Source organism: Macaca thibetana, chromosome X, assembly GCF_024542745.1.
Source record: "Macaca thibetana thibetana isolate TM-01 chromosome X, ASM2454274v1, whole genome shotgun sequence".
Classification (NCBI taxonomy): domain Eukaryota; kingdom Metazoa; phylum Chordata; class Mammalia; order Primates; family Cercopithecidae; genus Macaca; species Macaca thibetana.
The window spans coordinates 10,080,954-10,100,704 of NC_065598.1; the positions used below are offsets into that span (position 1 = coordinate 10,080,954).

Sequence of the window (19,751 nt, forward strand, 5' to 3'; positions counted from 1 at the left end):
ATTCTAATACAGATAAGAATATACAACTTAACAGTATTTCAAACAATAACTATTTTCACCTTATTTTAATTCTAAAGTAGGAATATATTTATATATCAAATGTAATAAATACAAAATATATTATTTATCAAGTAGAGGTACATTTATAAAGTTAAAAAATACATAACATTTTCTATAATTTATATAATAAAATAATTATTGTTGCCAGGTAAACATAATTTAAACTATAAAACACCATCATATTTTTTTTTGCCTGTTTTGCAATTCTTTAAATGTCTTTTAAAACCTCTTATTAGAATTCAAAGATAAACACATTGAATCAGAGCAAGATCCAGGAATTGTGCCAATTTCTCTATAAAATTCTCTATGCATATGGAGATATACCCTATTTTATGAGGTATTTTATTACCTATTAAATTTTATATCTTTTAAAATAATCATGGTATCTAATATGTGATAAAACATCATTACGAAGTAAAATAAAACCAGGTGTGCATGAAGTTTTGTTTTCAATTATGTGTGTTCAATTTGTATTTTATTTTATTTTGTTTTGTTTTGTTTTTGAGACAAGGTCCCAGGCGCCATCTTAGCTCACTGCAGAATTGACCTCCCAGGCTCAAGCGATCCGCCCATCTCAGCCTCCCAAGTAGCTGGGACTACAGGTTTGCACCACCAGGCCTGGCTAAGTTTAAAATTTTTTTGTAGAGATAGGGTCTCAGTATATTGCCCAGGCTGGTCTCAAACTCTCTGGCTCAAGCAATCCTCCCACCTTGGCCTCCCAAAGTGCTGGAGTTACAGGCGTGAACCACAACAGTGCCAGATCCAATTTGTATTTTTAAGCATTGAGTACAAGCTCTTTAAGAAACAAAGGCTGATATATTTCTCCATCAACCACTAATCTTCAGCCATAATGTGCAGAAACAAATTTAGAGATTGGTAGTTGTCAGAAGTGACCAGGTGGGCACCAAAACCTGATCCTTGCTGGTAAGGAGATTCTTATCAAGTTTCAGCAAACCCAGTGAGGTAACCTAAAGCCTGAGATTCTCCTTCTCTTCTACCTACCCCAGTGATTCTCAAAGGGAGGTTTATTTTGCCCCAGTAGACATTTTGCAATGTGCTGAGACATTTTTGGTTGTCACACTTTGGGACATGGGAGTGTTACCAGCATATCGTGGCTTAAGGCCAGGGATACAGCTAAACATCCTACAGTGCACAGGACAGCCCCACAAATAATTATTAAACCCCAAATGGCAATAATGCCAAAGTTGAGAAATCCTGACCTGGGAGAATCTAGACTGGATGTTGGGGAACATTTGGGATTGACACCCACAGAGCCTGTGTATGTCTATGTATATGTATGTTTGTAGATTTACACACATCTACATGTATATTGACAATGAAGATAGATCATGCCCCTATTTAACTTATGCAAATGCAAAGGCAATGGAATAATGTTGGAAAAGGGGGGAGAAATTTAAATAGTCTTAGCAATTTTTCCTGATACCTCATGTGTCTATTCCCAAAGTGAAGTTAGGTGTTGGGGCATGCATCTGCCATGTCTTGAGTAAGTATCAATTATCTGAGTGTCTCAGAGTATAAATTGAAGCCCAGTCTAATGTTCAGATATATTTTGCACAATACAGCTTCTTTTTTGCTCTCAGTATTTCAGTTAAGGTTCAACCAAAAATGCAGCAATCATAGATATTTTTGACAATTCAGTCATGTACCAAGATAGACCCATATTACGTGTGAGAATTTTACCTGGGAGGTACTGGACACACCCAAACTGGATTATGAAGTATCTTCTGCACTTTTTAAAAAACAATACAAATGAGACACCACTACACACCTACCAGAATGGCTAAAATGAAAACAGGGACAACATCAAATGCTGGGGAGGATGTAGAGAAAGCTGGGTCACTGATACATTTCTGGTGGGAATGTAAAATGATTCAGCCACTCTGCAATACGCTTTGGCAGTTTCTTACAAAACTGAATGTGTACTTGCCATATGACCCAGCAATTGCACTCCTGGGCATTTATCCCAGAGAAATCAAAACTTACAGTCACACAAAATCCTGCACACAAACGCTCATAGCAACTTTGTTTGTAATAGCTTCAAAGTAGAAACAACCCAAATGTCCTTAAACAAGTTGATGATTAAACTGTCATATATCCACACCAAGGAACATTACTCAGCAATAAAAAGGAAAAAACGACTGATACATGCAACAACTTGGATAAACCTCTAGAAAATTAAGTGAGCTGGGAAAAATGTCGATCTCAAAAAATTGCATACTGTATGATTACATTTATATTATATTCTTGAGGTAGCACAATTATAGAGATGGAGAACAGATGATTACTGGTTTCTGGGGGTTAGGGATGGGGTAAGGGGTGGGTAAAGGGTGCAGACTGCCCAGTACATTTTCTTGCAACTTCCTATGGATCTGTAATTATTTCAAAATACAATTTTTAAAATTATATTTCTGTAACAACAGAGCCCTGGGAAACAAGATCACCCAAATGGTCTTATTCACAGTTGTAGAGTTGGTCAGTGTTATATTATCAGCCCTCAGTAGTGGCAACCCTTAGCACCATGCCCTCTAAAATGCATTTTTTTCCATTTCTACCTTTTGTATTTACTGCTGTGTTTATTTTTTTGTTTTAAAGACAGAAATACATAAACATGAGTATAAGTGTAATTTTATTTCTAGGTGTAGCTTTAAGTATAAGGTGCATAACATTGTAAAAGAGTTTAATTGTTGTAAAGAATACGATAGATGAAGAAAAAACGCTGTTTTGGATTATAATATGAAAGGTAGTGATAAGTGACCCATGTCCATTTAATGCTATTTGGTGTTGTTTTAGCATATTAGGAGAATTTGTCCTAAAAGGGTATACTTTTAGGAACAAATTAGTTTTCTTACATTACAGGAATATTTATACATATACATGCACACATGCATACACACACACGCATTTGTCTAAAGAGATGATTTTGAATCATTTCAGACATTATTCCATCATGTGTACATATGTGTATATTTACATGCTTCTGTGTGGGTGGATGTGTATTCATTCAGAGGGTAAGAGGTAGAAATGTCCATAAACCCAGCCTTCTCTGAAATATTAAGCTTGTATCTAAAAAAAGAGAAGTTAACCTAACATTTCTTAAGTGCCTAGTATGTAACCCATACTCTGTTAAGTGCTTTATATACCATTTTTATTATTATCCTTCATTTAGTGATTATTATATAAACCCTGTGCGTTGTCTACATCATTTCAATTTTATGGTGAGGAAACTTGGAAAGTTTAAGGAATCAACCCAAGGTCACAGAGTTAAGATGTGGCACATTAGGGTCTTTACTCAAGGGTCTCTGATATTGTGCTTCTAAGTCTACTGCCTGGAGTGATTCTCTTACTAAATAGTGGTTTCATCATTGTCAAAAGAACATCAAACATCATTGTACTAGACCTGGCATTTTCTTTTTCTTTGATTGATTGATTTATTTATTTTTTGAGACAGAGTCTCGCACTTTGGCCCAGGCTGGAGTGCAGTGGCGCGATCTCGGCTCACTGCGAGCTCTGTCTCCTGTGTTCACACCGTTCTCCTGCCTTAGCCTCCGGAGTAGCTGGGACTACAGGCACCCACCACCATGCCCTGCTAAATTTTTTTGTGTATTTTTAGTAGAGACGGGGTTTCACCGTGTTAGCCAGGATGGTCTTGATCTCCTGACCTCATGATCCGCCCGCCTCGGCTTCCCAAAGTGCTGGGATTACAGGCGTGAGCCACTGCGCCCTGCCTTCTTTTTCTTTTCCTAAACAGAGGATATGAGCAGACATTGCACAAGAAATGCAAATAGACCTTCAACACATGCAAAGACAACGTCACTCAGAAGAGAATGCAAAGCTACACAGAGATGCCACTTTTCAGATATCAGATACGCAAAGGTGCACAAGTCGGACAATGCTCTCTATTGATGAGGCTCTGGGGCAGTGCTCTCACACAGGCTGGTTAGACAATGTTACTTATTTATCAAAATTAGAAACTGCATTTGCCCTTTGGCCCAGCAATCCCACTTCTGGGGATTTTTAATACAGATACATCCGCCCCATACAAACTGATGAACACAATGTTTTTCAGTGCACACTGCTTTAATGGCAAAAGATTGGACACACTCCACACGACTAGTGGGGGAAGGGTCAAATCAATTATGGTACATTGTCATAGTGCAATGATACGCAGTTTTGTTCTGTTTTTAAAGAGGAAGCTCTCCGTGGACTGTTATGGGAAGATCTCTAGGGTATATCGTAAAGCAGAAAAAAAGCCAGGGTGCAGAATAACGTATGTGAAAGGCCACTATTTGTGTAAGAGGAGGGAAATATATTTACATTTGCCCACAACAATCAGAAAAATTGCTGTAGAAATTGCTATCACAACAGGAGACACATGGTATACTGTAATTCACAACTTTAGGCAGCTTGGGAATGACAATGTTTACATATCAATTAGGGACTCAAGAAATCCTATAAAGTTTTTCTTCAGGATCCTAGTATTCAAATTAGCATAAGGATCAGACATGGAACATAATACCTGAGGTGAATGTTTCAAACAATGTTTGAAGCCCCCGGGATCACACAATTAGGAGTTGTGACTATCCCAATTACTTTCATACTGTTTCTTTAAATGATCCAATGCTAATCAACAATTTACCTGGTTAAAATTTAGTTGGTTTGATTATGCTTTGAAGAGGACACTCCCTGCTTATGTTTTCTGCACTCAGGCAGGAGTCTTGTAAAGGAGCTAACAACAAAGGGATTTTTAACCTTCAAAGCCTTAATTAGAAAACAAGAGCAAATGGTACATTTTTAAAGAGGAACCAGGAATACATGTTTGTGTGGGCTTTTGCCTGATTACATTTGTTAATAATAATGCCAAAACATGTGCACCAAAAAGCATTCAAGGTCTTTTGGTAGTAAATTATACTTGTAAATTTGATGTAAGTTGATCACTTGAATAACTCACACTCTTTGAAGATTAGAATTCATAAATGTATGAAAGAATTAAATGGTTCTTTCCTCTAGTGATATAAAGTATTAAATGACAGAAAAAAATGTGTTCGAAATCAACTGAGGAAATAATTCATTTTGAAAAGTATTCAATAAAAATGTTAAATAGGAAAAATATGCTAAGCCAGTTTCTACTGGATGAAGAAGTAAAGCAGAAACATGAAAAGGGCAAATTTAAGGATGATGGGCTGGGAAATGTCCCGTCAGCCTCACAGTTTTACTTTTTGTTATTCAACTACGGCAGTTCTAGGCCCAGTAATCTATTCCATCCCCATAAGACAAAGAAAAAAAGACTAATTCTGATCAGCAGAAAACTGGATGGCCTCTAGGAACCTTCAAGAGGGCAGTAGCTCCGGATCAAGGAGAAGTGAATGCCTTTGAAGAGGTATCTTAGATTGTTTTGTTAACACATAAAATCCTCTCTCTTTATCATGCAGAAGTCTCATTTCAAAGGGAAAATGCAAGTCAATGAGGATTAGTTTGACTCCTCAGAGGTCAGAACTAAATATACAAAACTAATAATATGACAGTGAAATAAACAAGAATGTGGAATTGCTCATCCGAAGGGATGATGTAACTAATATTGACATAATTTCCAAGCAGAAAAGCAAAACTAGGTCAAAGCACGTTGGCCTAACATAATAAGCATTTTTGTTTCCAGATTTTTACCATGTAGGCTATGTCTGCAGGCATTAATGTCTTCTGTTATCAATGTTCGGGGCTGTCACAAACAATTCATGTCTTATCACTCTTTGTTAGTTAAACCAAAACAATGTAGTTTACATGTGAACCATTCAATTCTGACAGCTGAAATGTTAGAAAGAGGAGAACTATTCAGAAAGTGTCTCTTCCAGACTGAGAAGAATCAAACAATAAATATTCATTATCTAACAGTCTACTATCATGTTTTTATCTACTCAGAAAGTCATACCCCTCCCAATTAATTATTATTACTATTTTCCCTTTTTTACTCAGAACCATACAAAAAGGGCAGCATCAATCTCATTAGAATTTCACTTTAAACATCGACCACTGAAAAGGAACTCAACTGAATCACTCACCAAATAGCCAATTTTTCTCTACCACTTTCCCCATCATACGATGACTAAAAGAAGTCACGCTTTCTTCTCTCTTCTATTTGTTCCATTTTACCTTCCTGCACTATTTCCTCAAAGCACAGCTGATTAATTCATGGGCTAAATGACTCATCTCATTCCCTAAACTTTCTTCTGTATAAATATAATTCTCCTAGTTTTTACTGTCTGACATGTTCATACTTAACTAAAATCAGAGCAAAGAATATATACATAAAAGAAGCACAAAACCCAAATATAAGATCATTTAACTATTTGGATGTTTTGGATAGCATTTTCCACTAAAGATGATGTAGTCTTTCCTGAGTTGCCTCATTATAAACCATCATTCCATTCAAATTGCCTTGGAATTTATTAGCATATTGAATTACAGCACATGACCTGAAAACATCCAAATTATATCTTAGTAGAAGGCATGTGCAGTCACAAAAGAGAATGAGATGGGGAGTCTAGAAGACTTACCTAGAACCTAAGTCTCCCTCATACCTTGCTCCCAGATGGAGGGTAAAGTGTTTCTTGTGCTAAAATGTCAACCCAGAAATGCTAAACTTTAACTGGTATTCTTAGTCTGGATTCCTAATGTATTTCCTACAGAAGATTGATCGTATGTAAATAAATAAATCTCTATTAATAATATTTGGTGGTGCCGTCCATCTATATATTGCTTTATTTGGCCATTCATCTACTTATTATTAACTCAGCAGGGCATTCAATGAATCCATTTTCCCAGTAACAATCCCCTTCCTCCTAATTGTTTGGGGAAGACCACTTCTAAATACACACAACCAAAGCAACACTCCAAAACTTGTCATAGGACAGATAACATGGTCTACTGCATAGACCCTTTAGTAATATATTAGTCTTGTTGTTTCCATAAACTATTAAATGTCCCTGAAATTTCTATTTTGTCATTTTAACTATAACTCTGGGTCTTTACACCTACCGGCAATGAAAATGCTTTGTCCAGCACAAATCTTGAACTTCACTATCAAAAACGTGGTCACCATCTACATGGGTAAGGCTTCAGTCTTCTCTCAGACACGCTATCTCAGTTGTGGAGTAACCTTGGGCATGCCACTCACCTGCAAAATTAAACAACTGCACATGGACCTAAGGCCTAAACTATCAGGCTGGGTTCAATGAGAGCAAGCAGCAGATTCTATCTTGGCGATTAGGCTTTGAGCTATTGGAGGGCATGACCCATTTCGTAATCATTTCTGCAGTACGATCAACTCCAAGGTGCTTACCATGTTTTGGGTTGTGTTCTTGCCCAGAACACAATTGAACGGAATATATATATATATATATATATATATATATATATATATATATATAGAGAGAGAGAGAGAGAGAGAGAGAGAGAGAGAGACTATTTATGCGTATACAAATGGACTATATATATATAAAACCATATACATATGGTTCAGTAATCATAACCTATGTTAATTTTCTCTACTACTGATCTATTTAGTCCTTGCTGTTTCCCAGACCTTTCTAATGCCCTTTCTTCTTCATATCTCTTCTGATTTTAAGGAGCATTTTCCATTCTCTGTTTTACTAAAATTCATCCAGCATGCGCCTGTAGAACACTTAATAATTCTTATTGTGTGCCAGACACTGGGCTTGGGTCTGGGGATTCAAAGGTAATTAAGATGTAACTCTTGCTCTGGAGTAACTGAGTCCCAAGATAAGCAGACAAACGAGTAGAAATACATACACCAACTCAAATACTCGTGTGGATAAGAGGATGCTACAGCTATTTCCTTTCCACTTATTCTAATACAAGTAGACAGTGCTCAGCATACAAAGAGCACACTTACAAACAACCCGTACCCACAAACGCCATAATTCCCTCTCAATTGGGGGCCTGTGGCTCCCTGGCTGTTACTCACAAAGACCCTAGTGGGTCCAGAAGTTCAGGCAGGATGAAATGAAGAGGTCTGACCCACAGGCAGACACACCAGCAAGTTCTGTCTGCCAAAGGCATGGTCCTGCCCCCAAATATTGTCCCTGAAAAGAAAATCATGTGTTTTGTAGCTCCAGGCTCTACTGCTTAAAATATCCCCAATTAAAGATTCATCCTAAGGGTTAAAGGGCTAAGAGTCATGAGCTTCGGCTCACCCATATTACTTCTCTCCTGCCATGTGGTAGAGACCATTGACTAGAGGAAACAGGAGAGTGGTTTGGAGGTGGGGAAGGGAAGGGTGGGAAGATGAACAATTATGAATTCACTATATATTAGGACAGGCCTGGGGGAGATGCCCCAGTGAGACCAGAAGACATCAGAAGGATGGAGAAAGAAAGGTGAAAACTAGTACAAACTTCATATTTCAAATATTGCCATGACGGGCCTATTACCGAAAGTATGACAATTCTTTCTCCTTCTGTTTCCATCCTGTATAACACAGGGGCATGTCCTCAAAACTCAGAACTTGATCTCACATTAATCAGATTGATTACTTTTTGCTGGAAAATGTTCTGGGTTTCAAACAACAAACTCCTAAAACATAAAGTATTCCTAGATTGGGGACTACCTATGAGTTACTTTTCTCTATTGAGAAAAATCAATTACTATTTAATAATTATGAGAAATCTGCTTTATGTAAGAAGTCATAAATTTCTACAAATGGACATGTGGGCTAAAAATCAACTAAATTTCACAATTACAAATCACTTCTCAAGTCTCCTAAGTTCAGCAAGGTTTTGGATACCATCAATTTTTCAAGTGGATCCCTACCCACACGAATATAGATATTAATGAGAAGCCATTTTGACCATGGAAAAACCTGCACTGTGCTACTGGTACAATAAATTGTACATCAGATCAAAAGTTCTTTGAGGGCAGGGACCTTACCAAAATCATGTTTGGAACCTAGAAAGTGTCCCGGCACATTAATAATCACGTATAATGTGGCAGAATATATTAATTCTGTGAGTGCTCAGTAAATGTCATTGAATGATATAAGAAAGGAAGGACAGCCTTTATATTATATTCATCATAAACACTGGACTGAATATAAGACCTTCAACATCCACTTGTACTACAAATGATCAGCACCTCTTCCATGTTTACTCAGAACCTCTCTTTCTTTTTCTTTTTTTTTTTTTTTTTTTTTTTTTTTGAGACGGAGTCTCGCTGTGTCCCCCAGGCTGGAGTACAGTGGCACGATCTCGGCTCACTGAGAGCTTCGCCTCCCGGGTTCACGCCATTCTCCTGCCTACCCTCCTGAGTAGCTGGGACTACAGGCGCCCACTACCGCGCCCGGCTAATTTTTTGTATTTTTAGTAGAGACGGGGTTTCACCGTGGTCTCGATCTCCTGACCTTGTGATCCGCCCGCCTCGGCCTCCCAAAGTGCTGGGATTACAGGCGTGAGCCACCGCGCCCGGCCCTCAGAACCTCTCTTTCATAGCACAAAGCAGGTAAGTTACTTTCTTTGGTCTGGTTTGTTTTTTTCAGGAAAGTCCCCTCTTGGCTTTTTCTTCTGTGCCTCAATTTTCTGTGCTTCTACTATCACCTGACCTCCTGGAGGCCATTAACCATCCTGATCTTGTGTCAACAGAATATTTTCCTCCAGAGGGGGAAAAATATTTCAGATCCAGATGGCTCCCTAATATTGTGTCCTTTTTAGTTTAAAGAAATTTTTATAACATGCCAGCTCATAAAACTGGGCAAACAAGTTTCTAGAACAAAACCCCTGAGCTCACTTTTGTGTGAAATCAAAGGAGTTGATAATGAGCCAGAATCTTCCCGATAAACTGCCTTATATGTAAACGGAGATTAGATTGCTGTTTGACCTGGCTTTATCGCCCTTTCTTTAATCACAGCGTATTTGATATTCTCTTCCTTGAATGAACTCATTTTCATAGTAGCTTTGGTCACAAGATTAAAGAATCGCTAACTAATTGTTCCAAATAAGCAGAGCAATTCTCTCTAACTCTGCCTCGGGCTCCCTGCAGTGACGTCCGCTGCCTGATCTTCCGACCACGAGAACTTCAAGCCTGACCCCTGCAGGTAGATAACTGAAATGTACACCTCTAATCAGATCCTGGTCTTTCAAAGTCCCATCAAGTTCTGAAAATAAAAACGTTCATACTTACTACAATAGGGATATTGATGACATTTATATGAAATATTGTACTTCCTTTTCATTGTATAAATTGCTTTTGGAAAGTAGCAACCACTTGTTTAAAAAGAATTTAAATTACGTCTGCAAGATACTCTGGTGTGGTTAGCCATTACTTCTTTTTGCCTATCGAGAAAAATCCGAATGATTTGATTTAACTGGGATCCTCAAATCACGCGGGTTAAAAATGTCCTGATTTGCCCCTACCTTTTTCTAATCAAACAAATTACTCTTTGTCCAGTAACCAAATCTCCTCCTTTCACCAACGCACAGCCCAGGTTGCCATAGCTACCTTGGATGTCTATTTACCACACAAACGATCAAAGCCAGGAGACATCCACATGTGCACTTTGCCTTAAAACTTGCTGGAATGTCTGTGGATAACATGCAACTACCAATTAACATATTTGCTTGTAGCCTATGTGGTCTACAGCCAAGCGAACTACAAACATGACTCAAAAAAAATTATTTCAAAATGACCAACAAGGATCTTTAAACTGACAGCAAGTCTTATGATTATAACATTTGCTGAAAGAAAGATAGTAGGGAAGAAATTAAAATTTTAACATATGTTGAAGACATTGAGCTCTCTAAATCATGTGCAAAAACTTAAAACATCTGTTGAAAGGGAACATTTCTCAGATGCATATTTAAAATTCCTGTTAGTTACTGTATCTTTCTATTAGATTTCATAAAAGCTGCCTGATCTCAATGTTGGGAGAAATGAGAACAGAACTGCCTTTTGAACTGTTAGAGTCTGTACTTTCAAATGAAGGAAACCATACAACATACTTGGGACACAATATACTTGCCAGTTACAGAATGATAAGAAAAAGAATGCTGTAAGAGAGATTCTGTTTTAATCCCTAGAATGCCATTCGAGATCCTAAACCTGCACAGGTAGTCTTTCTGGGTGGGTGAGTATTCATCCCCAGACTTGCCCCTAACTTGCTGTGTCTCTTTATACTTAACCTTTCTCTGCCTTCGTCTCACCATTTGTTCAATGAGGATCAAATTGCCACCTCGTTCTCTCCTGGCGATGTGGCAGAGAATAAATAGTTCATATTTGTAAAGCATTTTCTAATCCTCAGAGGAAAGATTAATACGAAGACTTTCGTTATTAAGCCAGATGTCCTTGGGCATTTTAATTCCAATCTAAAGAATGCAGAACGAGCTAATCAAACAGATCACAGCTTCCCTGAAACAGCAGCATCCTAGCCTTGCAAGAATTTAGCAGCTATGTGACTCATTTTGTTTTAGTAGATCAGAAATACATCATGCACCTTCTTCCCTTAGAGTTTTTTCTAAAGTTACCAGGATGTTAGAAACACAAAATATGTCTAGTAGGCAATTTTGCCTAGAGAATCTGATTCCCCCCCACACACACACACCCCGCCCAAGAATGAACTATTTGTTCTTCTTGTGTGTAGGGACAATGGGTGGATTGCCATGTGGGGTGGATTTGCAGTTGTGGGAATGCCACAGGCAAACCTGTTGTTTTTGGCCAGGCTTCTAGAACAGGTGGCCATGCTTTTCCTTTTGCCTGGGAACAGAGTAAATTCCTTCTCAAGGAAGGTACATAAAAGTTTCCCATTTATGATCAGAGTGCAGAGACAGGTTGGCATATATTTTAAAATTACTTCCTGATCAAGGTGAGTCAGATTTACACTTTTCTTTGGCCTAACTCAGCCGTGGTCTTAGGAACCCTCAAAGAATTCTATCCTTCTACACCTGAAGTGGTGGCTTCAGGAGTGTTCCTTTTCTGCCAACCTGGCAGAAGCCCAAACCCCTCTGAATCTTACAGCTAGGCAAACAGCTTTCTAATTCTGCTGGCAATTTTTGGCTACCCAGAATTTCTGGCTATCAGTGGCAGGCAAGGGTCTCTTCTGGGCTGCCACACCAGTGTATGGCATTTGTGCAGCCCTAGGGACAGATCACTCATCAGCAAAGAGATTGAATTTCATTGCTGAGCTGATGACACACAGGTCTGTTTGATAGTTAACCCTGTAAATCCAGCTGGAGCTGCCGGGCTGAGATGACAAATTGGCTGATGGGTGCGATTCACCCTGCCTGGATTCTACAGTCAGGTTTCCCCAAGAGAAACTCAAAGTAGGGATTAACCCATGCCAATAACACCGCCATCTCATTCCTCCCTACATTCTTGTTCTGACTGCAGTGAAACAACTTGCTAGATTCTGGAAACTGTCCTCGTTCTTTGGATGAACAATGATCCTGTCTCTCTCCTTCATCTCCTCCCCTGTTCCATCCCACCCTCTTTTTAAGTTCTGAACAGGCCAAAAAAATTAGTAGACATACATAGCTGTGAGATGAAAAGTTGTCCATTCATTAAATAACTAGGGAGTTCGCTACTTGTGCCCCTAAAACTTCAATACTGGGCTGTTTTCCAACTTCATGTAAATGCCACAACAAACTAGGCATGGGAAAAACCATCCCAAGCTGGGGGAAGCAAGCCTTGGGCAAAAGGAACGGAGACTGCCATGGTTCCTGAGGAATTGTGTGGGAACAGGGATTCTGGAAATTGAGCTCAGATACCACTAAGGAGAGGACAGGTGGCTCTGCACAGGATCAAATAACTTCTTTGTTGCAGCTAAGGACCTTTGTCAAAAATGTTTTGCGTTCCTCTTTTTCCTTTTCAATCCTTTCCAATTAACCTTCTCCTTCCTTTTCCTCCTCCCACTTTAGTAGACATTAAAAGTATGAGGTTGGACTGTGAGTTTGCAGAACTTAAAGAAAACGAGCGTCCGCCCCACAGTCCCCAGCAAGGCAAGGGCAATTCATTGCAAGCAGAGGGCACTTGCTCCTCCGCAAGTGTTTTTCTGCACTCCCTGAAACTTGCCAAGCATGCTTGCTGAGCGAACAAGCGAGGGGGCCAGAAGGCGGAGGGTTTGCGCTGACCATTCGACCATTCGAAGGGGGCTCTGCTTCATCTCCCAAGGCTGTGTGAAAGGGACAGAAAGTTCTAAATCCCTCGCCTGCGCTCCTAAATGGAAAGCTCACTTCCCCCAAAGTGTGCAGGGTTGCGAGCTCCCAACCCACTTAGAAGAAAAAGTGAAGAGCTTTTCCGGTTGCGATACAGATGCTAACTTTCCCACTCAGATTTATTCAGGGCTGGTAAAAAGCAATAGCATTCCTCTTGAAATCCCTGCCCTTCCAGCCTATTGGCATGTTTTTCCGGCCTTGTTTTCTCCTTATATGAGTATTGCTCTTGATATTTAAATATTGACATAAGATTTTTCCATAACTTTGATTGAGTTGTAAATCACACCCTCTCCTTGGCTTCCTACATCAACTTTTTCTTTCCTTTTCTTGCTTAACAGCAAAGCTATAAACCTCTTCCTGGACTGATAAGGAATTTTATCATCATGCCCCAGAGCCACGGAAGAAGCTGTTGGTTTGGAATTCTTTTCAAAGACTCATTTAAGTAATCCCCCAGCCCTTTCTCCGCTCACTGTTTTCAGGGCTGTCTTCTCACGTCCAGAAGCAATACAGTTTCCAAACTGCTACAACAGAAAAACAAATTTGCATTTTTCTGGAAGGACTGCCTGTGCTCATTTCAAGCTGGTTCCGCCTTCTCCGCCAGAAACACAGTAAGTGCTCAGAATGCGAAACCAAAATGAGATAAGCGGCCCCGTGAAATTCTTTTCCAGGACATTCAGCTGTCTTTATTCTAGCCCAAAGCATAGGGTAGAGACACTAAAAGCTCGAGACACATCCTGCACGATACATTCCAGCGGCCGCAAACTGGAATTGATTTACATATATTCTACAAACTGCTTGAAAGCCCTTTACAACGACTGCCTGACATCAACCACAATTAGAGGCAAAAGTGGGGGCGGGTGGCGAGGGCCAGACCGGGGTAGCTCAGGTAATGTGCTTCTTTGGTTGTCTTAGAAAAATGCAGCCCCGTCTTTCCGCCAAACGCATCGACTATGGCCAGGCGCCTGCTAAACAAGCCAGCTCTCCGGAGTAACAGGTCGCAGGGGTCCCGGGCGGCGCCCGCCCCCTCCGCCACCAGCGCAGCCGCCTGAGCTTACCTGCCTCATGTTTAGAATCCCATGACCCATCCGGCAGGGAGCGAGCTGCATCGGAGCCCGCGCCGCAGTCTTCAGAGCGGAAACACCGAACCCGACGGGATCCCGCAAGACAAAAGCAACCCGGCGAAATCTACGGGCAGCAAAGAGCACGTTTTCGTCCTCTTTTTCTTTGATCTGTTGCTACACGCACTCTGCCCGAGACAATGTCAAGTTTCTCAACCTTTTCTCCCCCAGCCTATGAAAAGTCGGTCGCAGGGAAGCGAGGACCGCCTGGCTCTTATTTCAAATCAGTTCTCAGAGACGTCGTAGGTGGCTGGCTTGGGCCGCGGAGGAGCTTCGCCAATCAGAAGTAAGGGGGTGGGTCCTGGGAGCCAGAAAGGCTGCCTCCGCGAGGATTAGGGGAGCTTTCAGGATTCAAATGACTGGAAGCAGCTGGAAACAGAGTCCAAAGCTCCAAAAGTAAAGGATGAGTTCTATTCTTATCTAACAGCTCTACTTCTGCTAAAAGCTTAACTAGCTAAGGGCCTTAAATCCTTGCATTTTAAGAGCTCCCTAACAGCATTAAAACATTTGGAAGGTGCAAAATTATTTCAGCCAGAAAAGTTCAACACTCAGGACCCAAGGGTATTTTTAAAAGGATATCTTGCACTGAAGCCCTATTTTTGCAAAAGACTGGAAAGGAAACCAAATTGTTATGAGTAACACCTTAACTAAAACGAACAATCCAGAAGGGAGGTTGTTACCTACCTCATCTCTATATAGATTAACTGTATATTCAATCTAAGAAAAATAAATCTTAATGGGAACGTGCACACAAATTTTTTGAAATGCAGCAAATGAAAAAAAATCTTTACCTACTGACGGCCCGAGGCATAATTTCAAATATCACTGTTGTCATAGAACAATACACACTGACATTTTGTTCAGGAAAAAAAAAAAAAACTTAGTAAATGCATACACCTTTCTCTATGGTTTGGCTTCCCTACAGGGTTGATCTGTTGAACTTATGAACAGGGACAAGCTGGACATCACCTTGGCAGGATTGCAGGAGAGCTGGAGAAGTAGTTGGCTTCTTAGAAACAAACTCAGACTCAAAAAAAATTTCCAAAGTTTGCTTTCTTAACTCCATATAAGCAATAACTTTTTTCAACTCTTAGCCAACATGATTTTAATGTAAATCTACCTTTTGAATTTCAAGAAAGTGCAAGTTGAGCAAAGAGTACTTTGTGTAGAACTAGTTCCATATTTTTCCCCCAAGAAATGACCGCAATTTTGTGATGATAATTCAATAAAGATTTTAAATGTTTTGGTATCAGGGGAAAAAAAACTTAGCAAATAATGAATTGGTGGCTTCAGGAGTGTCATCTGCATGGGTTCAACACATGTGAGCTCTGCCCAGTTCTACGAAAATTTAGTGGCCCAATAACTGGGCCTGGAAGCCCATAACCCTCGCCCCCTGCCTGAGTAGCCTAAGGAGCCACCTAGTGACACAAACTGACTTCAGTCCACTTCTTGTACTTTTCCTTGAGAGCCCTTCATATGATGGAGTTCAGGATTTCTCAATCTCAGCACTACTGACATTTTGGGCAGGATAATTCTGTCATGAGGGCTGTCCTGTGCACTGTAAGATGTGTAGCAGCGGCCCTGGATACTGAACACTAGATGCCAGTAGCACCCCCACAATCGTGATGACCAATAATGTCTCCAGACATTACCAAATGTCTCCTGGGTGATGAAATCACACTTTGAAAGGGTGGTTCTCAAACTTGAGGGTGCAAGGAAACTTCTGGGGAGGTTGTTAAAAATGCAAATCTCCAGGCCCCTGCACCAAAAGAATCTGATTCAGTAGGTTTGCTGAGGAGCCTGAGAATCAGCATTTTATCCCACTGACAAAGGACTCTGATTCACTTTGAGAAATATTGCGTCTATCCCTGCCCTAGGTATGCCCCAGCCACAGGACATAGGAAGCTATCCAGGGCTCCTGCCATTAAATACCGCTGGAGTTTAATCCCATGGCACATCTGTTTACCACCTTCAGTAGAAGCTACAACTGCGTCTGCCTTCTGCTTTCATCACCTCAAAGGTAAATATGAGCTGGGATTTCCTCTCTCAAGGACTGTGCCCTTTTAATGTTACTTCCATTTTTATTCTCCTTTGACTCACTCACCAACTATCTGACAATCTCAAATGTCACCACTCATTCGTGGTTTCCCCAAATGCCCCAAGAAAAATTAATCCCTTCCATCTTCTATGCCCTTAAAGCAAAATACCCTTATAAAAGAGGTTTCAGAGAGCCTATTTGCCCCTTCTGCCATGTGAGGACACAGCAACAAGGCACCACTGATGAAGCAGAGAGCCCTCACCAGACACCAAATCTGCTGGTACCTTGATCTTGGACTTACCTGCCTCCAGAACTATGAGCAATAATTGTCTGTTGTTTATAAATGGCCCAGTCTAAGGTGCAGTATTTTGTTATAGCAGCCTGAACTAACACAGTGCCATAAAGTATGCTGCCTCCTTGATTCAGAAAACCTCTAAAAAAATGAATGGTGGGGATACACAAAGTCTGCTTTTTCATTTACAAATAAGCAAATGGAAATTTTTAAAATTCTGAATGAAATAAATGGTCCTTTGGAGGATGTTCATTGAGTGAGGATTTGATCCACCTATTAGAAACAGTGAGGCCCAGTGTGGTGGCTCACACCTGTAATCCTAGAACTTTTGAAGACCGAGGAGGGCAGATGATCGCATGAGCTCAGGAGTTTGAGACCAGCCTGGGCAATATGGTGAAACCATGTCTCTACAAAAAAAAAAAAATAGCTGGGCATGGTGGTGTGTGCATGTAGTCTCAGGTACTTAGGGTGCTAAGACAGGAGGATCACTTGAACCCAGGAGGTCGAGGCTGCAGTGAGCCTAGGTTGTGCCACTGCACTCCAGCCTGGGTGACAAGTAAGACCCTGAAAAAAGGAGAAAAAAAAAAAGAAAGAAAGAAAAAGAAAGAAAGAAAGAAGAAAGAAAAGAAAAGAAAAGAAAGAAAAGTGAAGTGAGTAAAGGAGCTTGCTCTACCAAACGAACAGATGTTCTGTTCCCAAATTTGTGATTAACAATGTTTGCTAATGTTAGCTGAAGGGATGTTCGAAGTTTTGAAAACTCTTCTTCAAAAAAAGCAGCTTAATTGATAATCTTGTTAGTTATGTGCGGGTTTGGTTATTAACAGACCTTGTAGCAAACCTAACATAGGTTCTGGGTGGATAGTCCTGGACAGGCGGCACTACTCAGACATGGACAGGCTTTGGTGTGGTGCCCTTGGACGATACCTAACAGTACTTGTGCCACCTCTCTCAGTGATCTCGTAGATCAAAGAACATGGAGTGAATGTTTGTGTAAGTAAAAAATGGCTAAATATCAGCAATTTCACATAGATTATTTTAATATGTGTCAGGGCATATCAAAAGTCAATGAAAATCAAGCTGAAGTTGTCTATGCAGCCACCTGGAGAGTGCCCAGTACAAGTGCACAGACTTTGGGAGCTATGAAAACAGCATATTTATTCTCCCTCAGAGGTTTCAGAAATCCAGTTGTTTTATTATGGGGACAGAGGGAAATTTATGGAATGCTGTGTTTGAGGTGATTAGTAAAGGCAATTTAAGTTAACAACATGAGTCCCCACTTAGAAAAAAAAAACTCATCTATAATTCTTATAGAAAGTCACAAAAAGAGAAGCAGGTACTCCCTGTGTACAGGTACTCCTTAAATTAGTTTCTTTCAGTTGGTTAAGGGAAACAATGTGGTATACCACAAGGATGGGCCAAATAAGACTTGGAGTCAGTTTTCTGTGCTGACTTGGCCACTAACTGGCTAATAGACCTCAGATAAGCCAATTGATATTCTAAGCCCAAGATTTCTTAGGGGACAATTGCACAGACTGAATAAATTCATATATTGGTAAGTGTGCCCAGTGCAATTGCTATTGCTTGTTGTGTAAATGTGTTGGATGAGCAACACTGGAAAGAAGTGAAAAAATCTATGATGTCAGAAATGTACCCTAAGCTTGTTGTTTCCTCACTAGAAAATTAAGGAATCAAAGCAAATCATGTCATTTTAAATTTTAATTAAACCTTACTATTTAATAATTCTATGCTTTCAAAGGTGAAACATGTTAACAATATCTAGTTTGTGTTAAGATTAAATATAGCGGATTCTTCATTATCTGCCCTTGAGTAATCTGGTAAACGGTTTATGCATGAATTTTTAATATTTTTATTTTATTTCATTTAACTTTATTACTTTTTAAAAAATTTTTTGAAACAGGGTCTCACTCTGCTGCCTAGGCTGGAGTGCAGTGGCATAATCTCGGCTCACTGCAGCCTCAACCGTCTGGACTCAAGTGATTCTCCCACCTCAGCCTCCTGAGTAGCTGGCACCACAGGTGTGTGTCACCATGCCTGGCTAATTTTTTTACTATTTGGAGAGATGGGGGTCTTGCTATGTTGCCCAGGCTGGTCTTGAACTCCTGGGCTCAAGTGATCCTCCTGCTTCAGCCTCCAAAAATGGTTTATGCATGAATTTACCAAGGGCTTCTTATATCCTCCTCCTGTGGTCAAAATCTCCACTCCCAATTGAACTTTCTACTTCATTTCAATACAATAATATCAGCCGAGCGCGGTAGCTCATGCCTGTAATCCCAGCAGTTTGGGAGGCCGAGGTGGGCGGATCACGAGGTCAGGAGATCAAGACCATCCTGGCTAACACGGTGAAACCCAGTCTCTACTAAAAATACAAAAAATTAGCCGGGCGTGGTGGTGGGCGCCTGTAGTCCCAGCTACTCCGGAGGCTGAGGCAGAAGAATGGCATGAACCCGGGAGGTGGAGCTTGCAGTGAGCCGAGATCACACTGCTGCACTCCAGCCTGGGCAACAGAGCGAGACTCTGTCTCAAAAAAAAAAATAATAATAATAATATCGTACTTCCCAAGAATTCTTCAATTTCTGTCATCTATTTTTTAATTATAATTTTGTATTAAATTTGAAGAGGAAAATTATTTGAATTGTTTTTTAAGTGATTGCCTGTATCAGTCAGGGCTCTCCAGAGAAACATAAAACAGGCTTATGTAACTGTGGGGTCTGGCAAGTCTGACATCCATAGGGCAGGTTGGCAGGTGCAGACTCTTGTAGACATGAAGCAGAATTTCTCCTTCTTCAGGGAAACCTCAATTTTGCTGTAAAGGCTTTAACGAATGGGGTGTGGCCCACCTACATTATCAAGGATAATCTCCTTTATTGACGTCAACCGATTGTAGATATTAACCATATATCTTCAATATACCTTCATGGCAACACCTTGATTAACATTTGGTTGAATAACTGGGTACCACAACCTAGCCAAGTTAACACATAAACCATCAC

The 19,751-nt window shown here is 40.2% G+C and overlaps 1 protein-coding gene across 7 annotated transcripts in view; it reads right to left on the bottom strand.

Moving 5' to 3' along the window:
- Nucleotides 1-19,751, bottom strand: part of MID1 (midline 1) — a 391,573-nt gene that overhangs the window by 167,304 nt on the left and 204,518 nt on the right. For 3 of the 7 annotated variants that reach the window (XM_050777273.1, XM_050777267.1, XM_050777274.1), the window contains exon 1: nt 14,348-14,856. The exons of 3 other annotated variants lie outside the window; for them this stretch is intronic. The gene's annotated coding sequence lies outside the window, so the exon portion shown is untranslated. Of the gene's footprint in view, nt 1-7,110; nt 7,444-14,347; nt 14,857-19,751 lie in introns of those variants that run through there. One more of the 7 variants, XM_050777272.1, reaches the window with a different exon arrangement.